Here is a 21,501-nt window from a genome sequence, read left to right as displayed (position 1 = left end):
TTGTGTTTTCTGAATATTATCGAAGGAGCTTATTGTCTTAAAGATTTTTTTTATCAGGGAACATTTAATTTTGTACTGGGAAACTGTAATTGGTTCCACATGGAGACACCAGCTCTACACATTCGTATTTTCTAGGGAGAAGTCTTGAGGAACTGCGGCAAACAAACATGATATGTCTGTTTGTATACATGACATTTTATGCACTTGCCTAACGAAAAGACTTTGCTTTTCGCCAAAACCACAATCAATGTAATTTTCTCAATCCATTGTATACGAATTCCACACCACTTTTTCCGGAGATGACCTATGAAACCAGAAATATCTGTTTTTTTTTTTTTTTTTTTTTTTTTTTTTTTGGGTAACTCAATCCCAGATATTGCAACAGCCCCTGTAATGGTGTTTTCTGGATATTATCAATGGACTTTATTGTTTTGAATTTTTTTTATCAGGGAACATTTAATTTTGTGCTGGAAACCCTCAGTAGTTCCACTTGGAGACACCGACTCTACACATTCGTATTTTCTAGCGAGAAATCTAGAGGAACTGCGGCAAACAAACATGATATTTCTGTTTGTATACATGACATTTTATGCACTTGCCTAACAAAAAGGCTTTCGTTTTCTCCAAAACCATTTTTATTGTGATTTTCTCAGTACATTGCATACGAATTGCACATCACTTTGTCAGGAAATGACTGGATGAAACCGGAAATATCCGTTTTTTTTTGTTTGTTTGTTTTTTTTTGTTTTTTTTTGTTTTTTTTTTTTTTGGCTAACTCAATCCCAGATATTGCCATAGCCACTGTGTTTGTGTTTTCTGGCTATTATCGAAAGACTTTATTGTTTGGAAATTTTTTTTTATCAGGGAACATTTGATTTTGTACTGGGTTACTCTAATTGGTTCCACATGGAGAAACCAGCTCTATACATTCATATTTTCTGGGAGAAAGCTAGAGGAACTGCAGCAAACAAAGATGATATTTCCGTTTGTATACATGACATTGTATGCACTTGCGTAAGGAAAAGACTTTGCTTTTCTCCAAAACCATTTTTACTGTGATTTTTTCTGTCCATTACATAGGAATTGCACACTACTCTGTCTGGATATGACTGGATGAAACCAGAAATATCCGGTTTTATTTTTGGCTAACTGAATCCTAGATATTGCCACAGACCCTGTGTTTGTGTTTTCTGGATATTATCGATGGAATTTGTTGTTTTGAAATTTTTTTTAATCAGGGAACTTGTAATTTTGTACTGGGAAACTCAAATTGGTTCAACATGGAGAGTCCAGTTCTACACATTCGTATATTCTAGGTTAAAGCTAGAGGAACTGCGGCAAACAAACATGATATTTCTGTTTGTATAGATGGATTTTATGCACTTCCATAACGAAAAGACTGTGCTGTTCTCCAAAAACATTTTCACTGCAATTTTCGCAGTCCATTGCATACGAATTCCACACCACTTTTTGCAAATATGACTGGATGAAATCAGAAATATCTGATTTTTTTTTTGGCTAACTCAATCCCAGATATTGCCACAGCCCCTGTGTTTGTGTTTTCTGGATATTATCGAAGGACATTATTGTATTGAAAGTATTCTTTTTAATCAGGGAACATTTAATTTTGTACTGGGTAACTCTAATTGGTTTCACTTGGAGACACCAGCTATACACATTTGTATTTTCTGGTGAGAAATCTAAAGGAACTGCGGCAAATAATCATGATATTTCTGTTTGTATAGATGGCATTTTATACACATGCCTAACGAAAAGACTTTGCTTTTCTCAAAAACTACTTTCACTGTAATTTTCTCAGTCAATTGCATACGAATTCCACAGCAATTTGTCCGGATATGACTGGACGATACCGGAAATATCAGGTTTTGTTTTGGCTAACTGAATCCCAGATTTTGCGACAGCCTCTGTGTTTGTGTTTTCTGGATATTATCCAAGAATTTTATTGTTCTGAATGTTTTTTGTCAGGGAACATTTAATTTTGTACTGGGAAACTATTTGGTTTCACATGGAGACACCAGCTATACACATTTGTATTCTTGGGGAGAAATCTAAATGAACTGCGGCAAAGAAACATATAATTTCTGTTTGTATACGTGACGTTTTATGCACTTGCCTAAGGAAAAGACTTTGCTTTTCTCCAAAACCACTTTCACGGTCATTTTCTCAGTCCATTGCATACGAATTCCACACCACTTTGTCCAGATATGACTGCATGAAACCGGAAATATGTGATTGTGTTTTGACTAACTCAATCCCAGACATTGCCACAGCCCCTGTGTTTGTGTTTTCTGGATATTATCAATGGTCATTATTGTTTTGAACGCTTTTTTTAAATCAGGAAACATTTAATTTTGTACTGGGAAACAATCACTGGTTCCACATGCAGAAACCAGTTCTACCTATTCGTGTATTCTAGCGAGAAAACTAGAGGAACTGCAGCAAACAAACATGATATTTCTGTTTGTATAGATGGCATTTTATGTAATTCCCTAAAAAAAGACTTTGCTTTTCTCCAAAACCATTTTCACTGCAATTTTCGCAGTCCATTACATACAAATTCCACACGATTTTTCCGGATATGACTGGATGAAACAGAAATACCCTGTTTTGTTTTCGCTAACTCAATCCGAGATATTGCCACAGCCCCTGTGTATGTGTTTTCTGGATATTATCAATGGTCATTATTGTTTTCAATTTTTTTTTATCCCCGAACATTTAATTTTGTACTGGGAAACACTCAGTGGTTCCACTTGCAGAAACCAGCTCTACACATTCGTATTTTCTAGAGAGAAAGCTAGAGGAACTGCGGCAAACAAACATGATATTTCTGTTTGTATACATGACATTCTATGCACTTGAATAACGAAAAGACTTTTTTTTCTCAAATACCGTTTTTACTGTTATTTTATCAGTCCATTGCATACGAATTGCACTCCACTTTGTCCGGATATGACTGGATGAAACCTGAAATATCCGGTTTTTGTTTGGCTCACTCAATCCCAGATATTGCCTCAGATCCTGTGTTTGTGTTTTCTGGATATTATCGAAGGACTTTATTGTTTTGAATGTTTTTTATCAGGGAACATTTAATTTTGTACTGGGAAACTCTAATTGGATCCACATGGAGACACCAGCTCTACACATTCGTATTTTCTAGGGGAAAGCTAGAGGAACTGCGGCAAACAAACATGATATTTCAGTTTGTATAGATGACATGTTATGCACTTGCGTAATGAAAAGACTTTGCTTTTCTCCAAAACCATTTTTACTGTAATTTTGTCGATCCATTGCATACGAATTGCACCAAACTTTGTCCGGATATGAGTGGATGAAACCAGAAATATGCGGTTCTGTTTTGACTAACTGAATCCCAGATATTGGACAGCCCCTGTGTTTGGGTTTTCTGGATATAACCAATGGAGATTATTGTTTGAAAGGTTTTTTTTTTTATCAGGGAACATTTAATTTTGTACTGTTAAACACTCACTGGTTCCACATGGTTAAACCAGCTCTACACATTCGTATTTTCTAGGAGAAATCTTGAGGCACTGCGGAAACAATCATGATATTTCTGTTTGTACAGATGGCATTTTATGCACTAGCCTAATGAAAAGACTTTGCTTTTCTCAAAAAACCATTTTCTATGTAATTTTCTCAGTACATTGCATACGAATTGCACACGACTTTGTCCGGATATGACTGAATGAACCCGGAAATATCCGTTTGTGTTTTGGCTAACTGAATCCCAGATATGGTGACAGCCGCTCTGTTTTTGTTTTCTGGATATTATTGAAGGACTTTATTATTTTGAATTTTTTTAAATTAGGGATGTTTTAATTTTGTACTGGGAATCTCTAATTGGTTCCACACGGAGACACCAGCTCTACACGTTCGTATTTTCTAGGGAGAAACCTAGAGGAACTGCGGCAAAGAAACATAATATTTCTGTTTGTATAGATGGCATTTTTTGCACTTGCCTAACGAAAAGACTTTGCTTTTCTCCAAAACCATTTTTACTGTGATTTTGTCGGTCCATTGCATACGAATTCCACAGCACTTTGTCCGGATATGAGTGGATGAAACAAGAAATATGCGGTACTGTTTGGGCTAACTGAATCCCAGATATTGCCACAGCCCATGTGTTTTTGTTTTCTGGATATTATCAATGGACATTATTTTTTTTGAAATTTTTTTTATCAGGGAACATTAAATTCTGTACTGGTATACAGTCATTGGTTCCAAATGAGGACACCAGCTCTAGACATTCGTATTTTCTACCGAGAAAGCTAGAGGAAATGCGGCAAACAATCATGATATATCTGTTTGTATAGATGGCATTTTATGCACTTGCCTAACGAAAAGACTTTGCTTTTCTCCAAATCCACTTTAACTGTCATTCTCATTCCATTGCATACGAATTCCACACCACTTTGTCCCGATATGACTGGATGAAACCGGAAATATCCGGTTTTGTTTTGGTTAACTCAATCCCACATATCGCCAGAGCCCCTGTGTTTGTGTTTTCTGGATATTATCGAAGTACTTTATTGTTTTGAAAGTTTTTTTTTTTAATCAGGAAACATTTAATTTTGTACTGGAAAACTCTAATAGGTTCCACATGGAGACACCAGCTCTACACATTCGTATTTTCTAGGAGAAACCTAGAGGAACTGCGGGAAACAAACATGATGTTTCTGTTTGTATATATGACATTTTATGCATCTGTCTAACAAACAGACATTGCTTTTCTGCAAAACCACTTTCACTGTAATTTTCTCATTCCATTGCATACGAATTCCAAACCACTTTGTCCGGATATGACTGGATGAAAACGGAAATATACGGTTTTGTTTGGCTAAGACAATCCCAGATTGCCACAGACCCTATGTTTGTGTTTTCTGGATATTATCAATTGACATTGTTGTTTTGAAAGTTTTCTTTATCAGGGAACATTTAATTTTGTACTGGGAAACACTCAGTGCTTCCACATGGAGACAGCAGCTCTACACATTCGTATTTTCGACTGAGAAAGCTAGAGGAACTGCTTCCAACAAACATGATATTTCTGTTTGTATAGATGGCATTTTATGCACTTTCCTAATGAAAAGAATTTCCTTTTCTCCAAAACCATTTTACTGTGATTTTCTCCGACCATTGCATACGAATTCCACACTGCTTTGTCCAGATATGACTGGATGAAACTGGAAATATCCGGTTTTGTTTTGGCTAACTCAATCCCTGATATTGCGACAACCCCTGTGTTTGTGTTTTCTGGATATTATCAAAGGACTTTATAGTTTTTTTTTTTATCAGGGAACATTTGATTTTGTACTGGGAAACTCTAAAGGTTCCACATGGAAACACCTGCTCTACACATTCGTATTTTCTAGCGAGAAAGCTAGAGGAACTGCGGCAAACAATCATGATATTTCTGTTTGTATAGATGACATTTTATGCACTTGCCTAAGCAAAAGACTTTGCTTTTCTCTAAAACCATTTTTTTGGTGATGTTGTCGGTCCATTGCATATGATTTGCACACGACTTTGTCAGGATATGACTGGAAGAAACCGGAAATATCCGGTTTTGTTTTGGCTAACTCAATCCCTGATATTGCCACAGCCCCCTGTGTTTGTGTTTTCTGGATATTATCAATGGACATTATTGTTTTGAAAGTTTTTTTTTTTATCAGGGAGCATTTAATTTTTTACTGGGAAACACTCAGTGGTTCCACATGCAGAAATAAGCTCTACAGATTCGTTTTTTTTGGGAGAAATCTAAAGGAACTGCGGCAAACAATCATGATATTTCTGTTTCTAGAGATGGCATTTTACGGACTTGCCAAACGAAAAGACTTTGCTATTCTCCAAAACCATTTTTACTGTGAATTTCTCAGTCCATTGCATACGAATTGCTCACCACTTTGACAAGATATGACTGGATGAAACCTGTAATATCCGATTTTGGTTTGGCTAACTCAAACGCAGATAGTGCCAAAGCCCCTGTGTTTGTATATTCTGGATATTATCGAAGGACTTTATTGTTTTGATAGTTTTTTTTTATCAGGGAACATTTAATTTTGTACTGGGAAACCCTAATTGGTTCCACATGGAGACACCAGCTCTACACATTCGTATTCTCTAGGAGAAAGCTAGAAGAACTGTGGCAAACAAACATGATATTTCTGTTTGTATAGATGGCATTTTATGCAATTGCGTAATGAAAAGACTTTGCTTTTCTCCAAAACCATTTTACTGTGATTTTGTCGGTCCATTGCATACGAATTCCACACCACTTTGTCAGGATATGAGTGGATGAAACCAGAAATATGCGGTTGTGTTTTGGCTAACTCAATCCCAGATATTGCCACAGCCCCTGTGTTTGTGTTTTCTGAATATTATCAATGGACATTATTGTTTGAATTTTTTTTATCACGGAACATTTAATTTTGTATTGGGAAACACTCACTGGTTCCACATGGAGAAGCCAGCTCTACACTTTCGTATTTACTGGGGAGAAATCTCAATTAACTGTGGCAAACAATCTTGATCTCTCCGTTTGTAGATGGCATTTTATGCACTTGCCTAATGAAAATACTTTGCTTTTCCCCAAAACCATTTTTACTGTGATTTTGTCGGTCCATTGCATATGAATTCCACACCACTTTGACCCGTCATGACTGGATAAAACCAGAAATATGCGGTTGTGTTTCTGCTAACTGAATCCCAGATATTGCAACAGCCTCAGTGTTTGTATTTTCTGGATATTATCGAAGGACTTTATTGTTTTGAATGTTTTTTTTATCAGGGAACATTTACTTTTGTACTGGGAAACATTAATTGGTTTCACATGGAGACACCAGCTCTACACATTCGTATTTTCTAGGAGAAAGCTAGAGGAACTGCGGCAAACAAACATGATATTTCTGTTTGTATAGATGGCATTTTATGCACTTGCGTAATGAAAAGACTTTGCTTTTCTCCAAAACCATTTTACTGTGATTTTCTCGTTCCATTGCATGTGAATTCCACAGCATTTTGTCCCGATATGACTGGATGAAAGTGGAAATATCCGGTTTTGTTTTTCTAACTCAATCCCAGATATTGCCACAGCCTCTGTGTTTGTGTTTTCTGGATATTATCGAAGTAGTTTATTGTTTTGAAAGTTTTTTTTTTATCAGGGAACATTTAATTTTGTACTGGGAAACACGCAGTGGTTCCACATGGAGAAACCAGCTCTACACATTCCTGTTTTCTATCGAGAAAGCTAGAGGAACTGCGGCAAACATACATATAAATTTGTTTGTATACATGCCATTTTATACATTTGCTAAGAAAAAGACTTTGCTTTTTTCCTAAACCGTTTTTACTGTGATTTTGTCTGTCCATTGCATACGAATTCCACACCACTTTGTCCGGACATGAGTGGATGAAAGGGGAAATATCCGCTTGTGTTTTGGCTAACTCAATCCCATTTATTTCGACAGCCTCTGTGTTTTTGTTTTCTGGATATTATTGAAGAACTTTATTGTTTTGAATATTTTTTAATCTGGGAACATTTATTTTGAGCTTAGATACACTAATACATTCGTATTTTCTAGGGAGAAAGCTAGAGGAACTGCGAAAAGCAAACATGATATTTCTGTTTCTATAGATGGCATTTTACAGACTTGCCTAACGAAAAGACTTTGCTTTTCTCCAAAACCGTTTTCACCCCAATTTTCTAAGTCCGTTGCATACGAATTCCACACCAGTATTTACGGATATGACTGGATGAAACCGGAAATATCCTGTTTTCTTTTGGCTGACTGAATCCTAGATATTGTCACAGCACCTGTGTTTGTGTTTTTTGGATATTATCGAAGGACTTTTGTGTTTTGAAGTTTTTTTTTTATAGAGGAACATTTCATTTTGTACTGGGAAACTAATTGGTTCCACACGGAGACACCAGCTCTACACATTCGTATTTTCTAAATGAAATCTAGAGGAACTGCGGCAAACAAACGTGATATTTCGTTTGTATACATGGCATTTTATGCACTTGCCTAACGAAAAGACTTTGCTTTTCTCCAAAACCATTTTAACTGTGATTTCTCGATTCATTGCATACGAATTCCACACCACTTTGTCCGGATATGACTGGATGAAACCGGAAATATCCGGTTTTCTTTTGCCTAACTTAATCCCAGATATTGCCACAGCCCCTGTGTTTGTGTTTTCTCGATATTATCAATGGACATCATTGATTTGAAAGTTTCTTTTATCAGGGAAGAATTAGTTTTTTACTGGGAAACACTCAGTAGTTCCACATGGAGAAACCCGCTCTACAGATTCGTATTTTCTAGCGAGAAAGCTAGAGGAACTGCAGCAAACAATCATAATATTTCTGTTTGTATACATGACATTTTATGCACTTGCCTAACAAAAAGATTTTGCTTTTCTCCAAAACCATATTTACTGTGATTTTCTCGGTCCATTGCATACGAATTCCACACCATTTTCTTCGGATATGACTGGATGAAAGCGGAAATATCCGGTTTTGTTTTTGCTAACTCAATCCCAGATATTGCCACAGACCCTGTGTTTGTATTTTCTGGATATTATAGAAGGAATTTACTTATTTGAAAATTTTTTTTCTTATCAGGGATCCCTTAAATTTCTACTGGGAAACCCCAATTGGTTCCATATGGAGACACCAGCTCTACACATTCGTATTTTCTAGGGAGAAAACTAGAAGAACTGCGGCAAACTAACATGATATTTCTGTTTGTATACATGGCATTTTATGCACTTGCCTAATGAAAAGACTTTCCTTTTCTCCAAAACCATTTTCACTGCAATTTTCTAGGTCCATTGCCTACAGAGTCCACACCACTTTTTATGGATATGACTGGATAAAACCGAAAATATGAGGTTATGTTTCGGCTAACTCAATCCCAGATACTGCCACAGACCCTGTGTTTGTGTTTTCTGGATATTATCAATGAACATTATTGTTTTGAAAGTTTTTTTTTTTATCAGGGAACATTAATTTTGCACTGGGAAACACTCAGTGGTTCCACATGGAGACACCAGCTCTACACATTCGTATATTCTGGGGAGAAATCTAAAGGAACTTCGGCAAACAATCATGATATTTCTGTTTGTATAGCTGGCAGTTTATCCACATGCCTAACCAAAAGACTTAGCTTTTCTTCAAAACCATTTTCACTGAAATTTTCTCAGTCTATTGCATACGAATTCCACTCCACTTTTTCCAGATATGACTGGATCAAAAGGGAAATATCCGCTTGTGTTTTGTCTAACTCAATCCCAGATATTTCCACAGCCTCTGTGTTTGTGTTTTCTGGATATTATCGAAGAATTTATTGTTTTGAAAGTTTTTTTTTTTTAATCAGGGAACATTTAATTTTGTACTTGGAAACTCTAATTGGTTCCACATGGAGACACCAGCTCTACACATTCGTATTTTCTAGGAGAAAGCTAGAGGAACTGTGGAAAACAATCATGATATTTCTGTTTTTATAGATGGTATTTTATGCACTCGCCTATCAAAAAGACTCTGCTTTTCTTCAAAACCATATTTACTCTAATTTTGTTTGTCCATTGCATGCAAATTCCACATTACTTTGTCCGGATATGACTGGATGCAACCGGAAGTACCCGGTTTTCTTTTGGCTTACTCAATCCCAGATATTGCCACAGCCCCCGTGTTTGTGATTTCTGGATATTATCGATGGAATCTATTGTTTTGAAAGATTTTTTTTTCCTATCAGGGAACATTTAATTTTGTACTGGGAAACTCTAATAGCATCCACATGGAGACACCAGCTCTACACATTCGTATTTTCTGGGGAGAAATCTAAAGGAATTTCGGCATACAATCATGGTATTTCTGTTTGTATAGCTGGCAGTTTATCCACATGCCTAACCAAAAGACTTTGCTTTTTTTCAAAACCATTTTCACTGAAATTTTCTCGGTCCATTGCATATGAATTCCACACCAGTTTGTCTGGATATGACTGGATGAAACCAGAAATATCTGGTTTTTTTTGGCTAACTGTATCCTAGATATTGCGACAGACTCTGTTTTGAAAGTTTTTTTTTAAACAGGGCACATTTAATTTTGTACTCTTAAACACTCAGTGGTTCCAAATGGAGAAAGCCCCTCTACACATTCGTATTTTTTATGGAGTAATCTCGAGGAACTGTGGCAAACAAACATGATATTTCTGTTTGTATAGTTGGCATTTTATGCACTTGCCTAACGAAAAGACTTTGCTTTTCTCCAAAACCATTTATACTGTGATTTTCTCGGTCCATTGCATAGAAATTCCACACCACTTTGTACGGATATGACCAGATGAAACCGTAAATATCCTGTTGTTTTTGGCTAACTCAATCCCAGACATTGCAACAACCACTGTGTTTGTGTTTTCTGGATATTATCGAAGGACTTTATTGTTTTGAATGTTTTTTATCAGGGAACATTTAATTTTGTACTGGGAAACTCTAATTGGTTCCATGTGGAGAAACCAGCTCTACACATTCCTATTTTCTAGGGAGAAAGCTAGAGGAACTGCGGCAAACAATCATATATCTGTTTGTATAGATGGCATTTTATGCACTTGCCTAACGAAAAGACTTTGCTGTTCTCCAAAACTGTTTTTACTGTGATTTTTTCAGTCCATTTCATAGGAATTCCACACCACTTTGTCTGGATATGGCTGGATGAAACCGGAAATATCCGTTTTTTTTTTTTTTTTTGCTAACTCAATCCCAGATATTGCGACAGCCTCTGTGTTTGTTTTTCCTGGATATTACGGAAGGACTTTATTGTTTTGAAAGTTTTTTTTTTTTAATAAAGGAACATTTAACTTTGTACTGGGAAACTCTAATTGGTTCCACATGGAGACACCAGCTCTACACATAAGTATTTTCTGTGGAGATATCTAAAAAACTGGGACAAACAATCATGATATTTCTGTTTGTATAGATGGCATTTTATGCACTTGCCTAAGGAAAAGACTTTGTTTTTCTCCAAAACCATTTTTGCTGTGATTTTCTCAGTCAATTGCATATGAATTCCACACGACTTTTTCCGGATATGACTGGTTGAAACCGGAAATATCCCGTTGTGTTTTGGCTAACTGAATCACAGATATTGCCACAGATACTCTGTTTGTGTTTTCTGGATATCATCAGTGGACTTTATTGATTTGAAAGATTTTTTTTTATCAGGGAACATTTAGTTTTGTATTGGGAAACTCTAATTGGTTCCACATGGAGACACCAGCTCTACACATTCATATTTTCTTGCGAGAAAGCTAGAGGAACTTCGGCAAACAAACAGGATATTTCCATTTGTATACATGATATTTTATGCACTTGCCTAATGCAAAGACTTTGCTTTTCTCCAAAACCATTTTTACTGTGATTTACTTGGTTCACTGCATACGAATTCCACACCACTCAGTCCGGATATGACTGTATGAAACAGGAAATATGCGGTTGTGTTTTGGCTATTTCAATCTCAGATATTGCAACAGCCTCTATGTTTGTGTTTTTTGGATATTATCAAATGACTTCATTGTTTTGAAATGCTTTTTATTAGGGAACATTTAATTTTGTACTGGGAAACTCTCACTGATTCCACATGGAGACACCAGCTCTACACATTCGTATTTTCTAGGAGAAAGCTAGAGGAACTGCGGAAAACAAACATGATATTTCTGTTTGTCTAGATGGCATTTTATGCACTCGCCTAACGAAAAGACTTTGCTTTTCTCAAACACAATTTTCACTGTAATATTATCAGTCCATTGCATTTGAATTTCACACCACTTTGTCCGGATATGACTGGATGAAACCGGAAATATCTGGTTTTGTTTTGGCTAACTGAATCCCAGTTATTGAGAGAGCTTCTGGTGTGTTTTCTGGATATTATCGATGGACTTTATTGTTTTGAAAGATTTTTTTTGTCAGGGAACATTTAATTTAGTACTGGGAAACACTCACTGGTTCCCCATGGAGAACCAACTCTACACATTCATATTTTCTAGGAGAAGCTAGAGGATCTGCGGCAACCAAAATTATATTTTTGTGTGTATACATGACATTTTATGCACTTAACTAACGAAAAGACTTTGTTTATCTCAAAACCATTTTCACTGTAATTTTCTCAGTCTATTACATACGAATTAAACACCACTTTGTCTAGATATGACAGGATGACACCAGAAATATTTGTTTTTTTTTTGGCTAAGTGAACCCCAGATATTGCGACAGCCTCTGTGTTTGTTTTTTCTGGATATTATCGAAGGAATTTATTGCTTTGAAATTTTTTCTTATCAGGGAACATTTATTTTTGTCTGGGAAAATCTAATTGGTTCCACCTGGAGACAACAGCTCTACAAATTCGTATTTTCTAGGGAGAAAGCTAGAGGAACTGTGGCAAACAACATGATATTTCTGTTTGTATACACGACATTTTATGCACTTGCCTAACGAAAAGACTTTGTTTTAACCAAAACCATGTTTACTGTTATTTTCTCGTTCCATTGCATACGAATTTCAGACCACTTTGTCTGGATATGACTGGATGAAACCAGAAATATCCGGTTTTTTATTGGCTAACTGAATCCCAGATATTGCCAAAGATATGTGTTTGTTTTTTCTGGATATTATCAATAGACTTTATCGTTTTGAAAGTTTTTCTTTTATCAGTGAACAATTAATTTTGTTCTGGGAAACTCTAATTGGCTCCACATGGAGACACAGGCTCTAAAACTTCTTATTTTCTAGGAAGAATTCTAGAGGAACTGCGGCAAACAAACATGATATTTCTCTTTCTATACATGACATTTTATGCACTTACCTAACGAAAAGACTTTGCTTTTCTCCAAAACCGTTTTTACTGTAATTTTGTCTGTCCATTGCATAGGAATTCCATTCCACTTTGTACAGATATGACCGGATGAAACCGTAAATATGCGCTTGTGTTTTTGCTAACTGAATCCCAGGTATTGTGAAAGCCTCTGTGTTTGTGTTTTCTGGATATGATCAAAGGACTTTATTGTTTTGAATGTTTTTTATCAGTGAACATTTAATTTTGTACTGGGAAACACTCACTGGTTCCACATGGAGACAACAGCTCTACACATTCGTATTTTCTAGGAGAAATCTAGAGGAACCGCGGAAAACAAACATGATATTTCTGTTTGTATAGAAGGCATTTTATGCACTTCCCTATTGAAGAGACTTTGCTTTTCTCAAAAGTCATTTTCACTGTAATTTTCTCAGTCCATTGCATACGAATTCCACACCACTTTGTCCGGATATGAGTGCATGAAACCAGAAATATGCGGTTGTGTTTTGGCTAACTCAATCCCAGATATTGCCACAGATCCTTTCTTTGTGTTTTCTGGATATTATCGAAGGACTTTATTGTTTTGAAAGTATTTTTTTATCAGTGAACATTTAATTTTGTACTGGGAAATACTCACTGGTTCCCCATGGAGACACCAGCTCTACACATTCGTATTTTCTAGCGAGAAAGCTAGAAGAGCTGCGGCAAACAAACGTGATATTTCTGTTTGTATACATGATATTTTATGCACTTGCCTAACGAAAAGACTTTGCTTTTCTCCAAAACCATTTTTACTCTGATTTTGTCTGTCCATTGCATACGAATTCCACACCACTTTGTCCGGATATGACTGGATGAAGCCCGAAATATTCGGTTTTGTTTTGGCTAACTCAATCCCAGATATTGAAACAGATACTCTGTTTGTGTTTTCTTGCTATTATCAATGGACTTTATTGTTTTGAAAGTTTTTTTTTTTATCAGGGAACATTTAATTTTGGACTGGGAAACTCTAATTTGTTCCACATGGAGACACCAGCTCTACACATGCGTATATTCTAGGAGAACGCTAGAGGAACTGTGAAAAACAAACATGATATTTCTGTTTGTATACATGACATTTTTTGTAGTTGCCTAACGAAAAGACTTTGCTTTTCTCCAAAACCATTTTTACTGTCATTTTGTCTGTTCATTGTGTACGAATTCCCCAACACTTTGTCCGGATATGAGTGGATGAAACTGGAAATATCCGGTTCTGTTTTGGCTAACTGAAACCCAGATATTGCCGCAGACCCTGTGTTTGTGTTTTCTGGATATTATCAATGGACTTTATTGTTTTCAAAAATTTTTTTTTATCAGGGAACATTTAATTTTGTACTGGGAAACACTCAGTGGTTCCACATGGAGACACCAGCTCTACACATTCGTATTTTCTAGGGAGAGAGCTAGAGGAACTGCGGCAAACAAGCATGATATTTCTGATTGTGTAGATGGAAGTTTATGCATTTGCCTAACGAAAAGACTTTGCTTTCATCCAAAACCTTTTTTACTGTGATTTTCTCAGTCCATTACATACGAATTCCACACCACTTTGTCCGGATATGACTGGATGAAACCGGAAATATCCGGTTGTGTTTTGGCTAACTGAATCCCAGATATTGCCGCAGCTTCTGTGTTTGTGATTTCTGGATATTATCGATGGACTTTATTGTTTTTAAATTTTTTTTAATCAGGGAACATTTAATTTTGTACTGGGAAACTCTCATTCCTATACATGGAGACACCAGCTCTACACATTCACATTTTCTATCGAGAAAGCTAGAGGAACGGCGGCAAGCAAACATGATATTTCTGTTGGTATACATGGCATTTTATGCAGCTGCGTAACGAAAGCACTTTGCTTTTCTCCAAAACCATATTTACTGGGATTTTCTCAGTCCATTTCATACAAATTCCACACCACTTTGTCCGAATATGACTGGATGAAAGGGGAAATACCCGGTTTTGTTTTGGCTAACTCATTCCCAGATATTGCGACAGCCTCTGTGTTTGTTTTTCCTGGATATTACCGAAGGACATTATTGTTTTGAAAGTTTTTTTTTTTTTTATCAAGGAATATTTAACTTTGTTCTCAGAAACGCTAATTGGTTCCACATGGAGACACATGCTCTACACATTCATATTTTCTAGGAGAAAGCATAAAAAAAGGACTTTGTTTTTCTCCAAAACCATTTTTACAGTGCTTTTCTCGGTCCATTGCATACGGATTGCACACCCAGTTTGTCCCGATATAACTGGATGAAACCGGAAATATCCGGTTTTGTTTGGCTAACGCAATCCCAGATTACCACAGCCCCTATGTTTGTGTTTTCTGGATATTATCAATTGGAATTATTGTTTTGAAAGTTTTCTTTATCAGGGAACATTTAATTATGTACTGGGAAACACTCAGTGGTTCCACATGGAGACACCAGCTCTACACATTCGTATATTCTAGAGAGAAAGCTAGAGGAACTGCTCCAAACAAACATGATATTTCTGTTTGTATAGATGGCATTTTATGCACTTGCCTAATGAAAAGACTTTGCTTTTCTCCAAAACCATTTTTACTGTGATTTTCTCCGACCATTGCATACGAATTCCACACCACTTTTTCCGGATATGACTGGATGAAACCGTAAATATCCGGTTTTGTTTTTGCTAATTCAATCCCAGATATTGCCACAGCCCCTTTGTTTGTTTTTTCTGGATATTATCGAAGGAATTTATAGTTTTGAAAGTTTGTTTTTTTTTTTTTTTTATCAGGGAACATTTACTTTTGCACCGGGAAACTCTAAATGGTTCCACATAGAGACACCAGCTTATAATTCGTATTTTCCAGGAGAAAACTAGAGGAACTGTGACAAACAAACATGATATTTCTGTTTGTATAGATGGCATTTTATGCACTTGCGTAATGTAAAGACTTTGCTTTTCTCCAAAACCATTTTTACTGTGATTTTCTCGGTCCATTGCATACGAATTCCACACCACTTTGTCAGGATATGAGTGGATGAAACCAGAAATATGCTGTTGTGTTTTGGCTAACTCAATCCCAGATATTGCCACATCTCCTGTGTTTTTGTTTTCTGGATATTATCTTCTTTTTTTCTGTTTTTTAACTTTTATTTAATGAATATAAATTTCCAGTATACAGCTTATGGATTACAATGGCTTCCCCTTCCCATAATTTCTCTCCCACCCGCAACCCTCCCCTCTCCCGCTCCCTCTCCCTTTCCATTCACATCAAGATTCATTTTCAATTCTATTTATATACAGAAGATCAATTTAGTATAAATACTTCAACAGTTTGCACCCACATAGAAACACAAAGTGAAACATACTGTTTGAATACTAGTTATAACATTAAATCAAAATGTACAGTACATTAAGGACAGAGATCCCACATCAGGAGCAAGCGCACAGTGGCTCCTGTTGTTGACCCAACAAATTGACACTCTAGTTTATGGCGCCAGTAACCACCGTAGGCTGTCGTCATGAGTTGCCAAGGCTATGGAAGCCTTCCAAGTTCCCCGACTCTGATCATATTTAGACAAGGTCATAAGAGAAAGGGTGAGGGTAGTAACCAATGATCCTAAGAGTGGCCTTAACCAGGTCTGAACAATTATACAGCATGAAGTGGGGAAGAGGACCATCAGTACACACAGGTTGGGAGTAGAGCCATTGGTGGTAGAGTAGAGGTTATGATTACAAAGGAATGAGGCCTAGTGCACTAGACAGGGTCTAGAACAAAGGACAGAGTCATTATTAGAGGAGCTAAGAAAGGTGCTGTCTAAGCTACAAGTAATTTTTCTGATTGAGAGGCAAATAGAACCTGATAGAAGGGGCTTGATAATAATCTGGTGGGCTTTAGGCCTAGTAAGTTAAGAGGCCCAGACTTATCTATGCAAGTCAAGGGAGTGCCCGTGTCCCATCTCTAATCTTCGGTGGCCTGAACTACAAGTCTATAGTCACAGGCATGTTCTGTAGTAGTTTTTCTAAGGTAGACAATGCCCATGAGGAAAATTATATTCTCACTTTAAAACTTTCTTTCCCTTTGGTCTGAAAGGGAGGTTTTTTTTTTTCTACTTACTGTATACTTCGCTGATGGCGATGTGAATCTAGCTATGAGATTATTCGTTAAGTTCTTATTTTTGCTATGCTATTACAGAAAAATGTTAGCCATCTCTTTTATAAGGTCTAAAGATTAAATTGTGCGTCCTACAGATTCCTTCATAATAGAAGTAGTTTCCTACCTTGAAGAGAATAGAGAAGTGAAAGAACAAGTTGGGCTTAGAATAGAGAAATGAGGGAGCAAGTCCTAGATCATTTGCTGACAATAGCAATATTACATGAATACTTAGCAAACCGTTTCAACCCTTAGATAAGAACTTAATAAAACATTTACCGGATGGTCCAATGCCTTCTATAAATTTTAAGAATCATGTATTTGAAAACACGTCTTAAATATCTAACATGGTGTAGTTTGTTTAACCAGTAAACTTAAGCACAACCATATAAAATATTTTTAGTTTCTTTCTACCAACAAGTTTAAAACATATGATACACAGATTCAGGTCATACAAATTAAAATGTATCTTTGATTGATTTTAGCAGCTTAAATTTATGGACAATCTTATCTAAAAGCCATTTAAAATAAAACTCTTAATAAAATTTCCCCATGTGGACATACAATATGTACACACATATAACATAGCATAATAGACCAATATCAAAATCCAAAATATCTGGTTGAAATAAGATTCCTTAAAATCATGACATAACATAGACCAAATCTGATCATTGTTACAGGGTGATTATTCAAGTCTTTGAAAATAAGCACATAGTTAAATAACCTTTAGCTCTTCATCTCCTCCCTCTATTTTTCCACTCTTAGATTTAACAGGGATCGCTTTTCAGTTAAAATTTAAACACCTAAGAATAATTGTGTGTTAATTACTGAGTTCAACCACTAGTACTAGAACCACAACAACAACAACAAATACTAAAAAGGATAAAGTATTACATTGTACATCTAAAGTCAGGACAGGAGCTGATCAGTTCATTGTTGCTTATAGTGTCCATTTCACTTAACAGGTTTCCCCTTTGGCGCTCAGTTGTCACCGATCAGGGAAAACAAATGATATTTGTCTCTTTGGGACTGGCTTAATTCACTCAGCATGATGTTTTCCAGATTGCTCCATCTTGTTGCAAATGACTGGGTTTCGTTGTTTCTTACTGCTGTATAGTATTCTATGGAGTACATGTCCCATAATTTCTTTATCCAGTCTACTGTTGATGGGCATTTGGGTTGGTTCCAGGTCTTAGCTATTGTGAATTGAGCTGCAATAAACATTAATGTGCAGATGGCTTTTTTATTTGCCAAATTAATTTCCTTTGGGTAAATTCCAAGGAGTGGGATGGCTGGGTTGTATGGTAGGGTTATGTTCAGGTTTCTGAGGAATCTCCAGACAGACTTCCATAGTGGCTTAACCAGTTTGCATTCCCAGCAACAGTGGGTTAGTGTCCCTTTTTCCCCACATCCTCTCCAGCATCTGTTGTTGGTAGATTTCTGAATGTGAGCCATTCTAACCGGGGTGAGATGGAACCTCATTGTGGTTTTGATTTGCATTTCTCTGATTGCTAGTGATCTTGAACATTTTTTTATGTGTCTGTTGGCCATTTGGATTTCCTCTTTTGAAAAATGTCTATTGAGGTCCTTGGCCCATCTCTTCAGTGGGTTGTTTGTTTTGTTGTTGTGGATTTTCTTGATTTCTTTGTAGATTCTGGTTATCAATCCTTTATCTGTAGTATAGTTTGCGAATATTTTTTCCCATTCTGTTGGTTGCCTCTTCACTTTCCTGACTGTTTCTTTTGAAGTACAGGAACTTCTCAATTTGATGTAGTCCCAAATGTTAATGTTGGTTTTGACTGCCTGTGCTGTTGGAGTATTTTCCAGGAAGTCTTTGCCTGTGCCTATATCTTGCAGGGTTTCTCCAATGTTCTCTAATAATTTGATGGTTTCGGGTCGTAGATTTAAGTCTTTAATCCATGTTGAGTGAATTTTTGTGTAAGGTGATAGGTATGGGTCTTGCTTCAAGCTTCTGCACGTGGAAATCCAATTTTCCCAGCACCATTTATTGAATAGACTGTCCTTATTCCAGGGGTTAGATTTGGATCTTTGGTCAAATATAAGTTGGCTGTAGATGTTTGGATTGATATCTGGTGTTTCTATTCTGTTCCACTGGTCTATCCGTCTGTTTCTGTACCAGTACCATGCTGTTTTGATAACAACTGCCCTGTAGTATGTCCTGAAATCAGGTATTGTGATGCCTCTGGCTTTGTTTTTGTTGTACAGGATTGCTTTGGCTATTCGAGGAATTCTGGGTCTCCATATGAATTTCAGCATCATTTTTTCCAGATCTGAGAAGAAGGTCTTTGGGATCTTGATGGGTATTGCATTGAATGTATAAATTGCTTTTGGGAAAATAGACATTTTGATGATATTGATTCTTCCAATCCATGAGCATGGAAGATTTCTCCATTTTTTGGTATCCTCTTCTATTTCTTTCTGTAAGGTTTTGTAGTTTTCATCGTAGAGATCTTTAACGTCCTTGGTTAAGTTTATTCCAAGGTATTTGATTGTTTTTGTAGCTATTGTGAATGGGATTGATTTTAGAAGTTCTTCGTCAGCCGTGGCATTGCCTGTGTATACAAAGGCTGTTGATTTTTGTGCATTGATTTTATATCCTGCTACTTTGCCAAACTCTTCGATGAGTTCCAGCAGTCTCTTAGTAGAGTTCTTTGGGTCCCCTAAATAAAGAATCATATCATCTGCAAAGAGGGATAGTTTGAGTTCGTCCTTCCCGATTTGTATCCCTTTAATTTCTTTTTCTTGCCTAATAGCTCTGGCCAAAACTTCCAGAACTATATTGAATAGCAGTGGTGAGAGAGGGCATCCCTGTCTGGTACCAGATTTCAGTGGAAATGCTTCCAACTTTTCCCCATTCAATAGGATGTTGGCCGTGGGTTTTTCATATATTGCTTTGATTGTATTGAGGAATGTTCCTTCCATACCCAGTTTGCTTAGAGTTTTCATCATGAAAGGGTGTTGTATTTTATCAAATGCTTTCTCTGCGTCTATTGAGAGAATCATATGGTTTTTCTTCTGCAGTCTGTTAATGTAGTGTATTACGTTGATTGTTTTGCGAATGTTGAACCATCCCTGCATACCGGGGATGAATCCCACTTGGTCTGGGTGGATGATCTTTCTGATGTGTTGTTGCATTCTATTGGCCAGAATTTTATTGAGTATTTTTGCATCTATGTTCATCAGGGATATGGGTCTGTAATTCTCTTTCAATGTTGCATCTCTTTCTGGCTTAGGGATTAAGGTGATGGTGGCTTCATAGAAAGAATTTGGGAGGATTCCCTCTTTTTCGATTGCTCTGAATAGTTTGAGAAGAATTGGAGTTAGTTCTTCTCTAAATGTCTGGTAGAACTCAGCAGTGAATCCATCTGGCCCTGGGCTTTTCTTTGTTGGGAGGGCCTTTATTACTGTTTCAATTTCTGTGTCAGTTATTGGTCTGTTTAGGTTTTCTATGTCTTCCTGGCTCAATTTAGGGAGGTTGTATGTGTCCAAGAATCTGTCCATTTCTGATAGATTTCCCTGTTTGCTGGCATACAAGTCCTTGCAGTAATTTCTGATGATTCTTTTTATTTCTGTGGCGTCTGTTGTTACGTTTCCCATTTCATCTCTGATCCTATTGATTTGGGTCTTTTCTCTTCTTTTTTTAGTTAGTTGGGCCAATGGGGTGTCAATTTTGTTTATTTTTTCAAAAAACCAGCTCCTCGTTTGGCTGATGTTTTGTAATGGTTTTTTTTGGATTCAATCCTGTTGATTTCTTCTCTGATTTTAATTATTTCTCTTCTCCAACTGGGTTTGGGTTTGGTTTGCTGCAGATTTTCTAGATCCTTGAAATGACTTGAAAGCTCATCTATTTGGTGCCTTTCCAATTTCTTGATGTAGGCACCTATTGATATAAACTTTCCTCTTAACACTGCTTTTGTTGTATCCCATAGGTTTTGGTATGTTGTGCTGTTATCCTCATTTACTTCCAGAAAATTTTTGATTTCTCTTTTAATTTCTTCTATGACCCATTGTTCATTCAGGAGCATGTTGTTCAATCTCCATGTGTTTGCACGTGCTCTAGGGATTCCTGAGTTGCCAATTTCCAATTTCATTCCTTTGTGGTCTGAGAAGCTGCATGGTATGATTCTAATTCTTTTGAATTTGCTGAGACTTGCTTTATGGCCTAGTATGTGGTCAATCCTAGAGAGGGTTCCATGTACTGCTGAGAAGAATGTAAAGTCCTTAGATGTAGGTTGAAATGTTCTGTAGATATCTGTTAGATCCCTTTGGGCTATAGTGTCATTTAAATCTACTGTCTCCTTGTTGATCTTTTTTTTTTTATTTTTGACAGGCAGAGTGGACAGTGAGAGAGAGACAGAGAGAAAGGTCTTCCTTTTGCCGTTGTTTCACCTTCCAATGGCCGCCGCGGTAGGCACGCTGCGGCCGG

The sequence above is a fragment of the Lepus europaeus genome, chromosome 21 (genome assembly GCF_033115175.1).
Source record: "Lepus europaeus isolate LE1 chromosome 21, mLepTim1.pri, whole genome shotgun sequence".
Lineage (NCBI taxonomy): Eukaryota > Metazoa > Chordata > Mammalia > Lagomorpha > Leporidae > Lepus > Lepus europaeus.
This window is presented reverse-complemented; position numbering follows the sequence as displayed.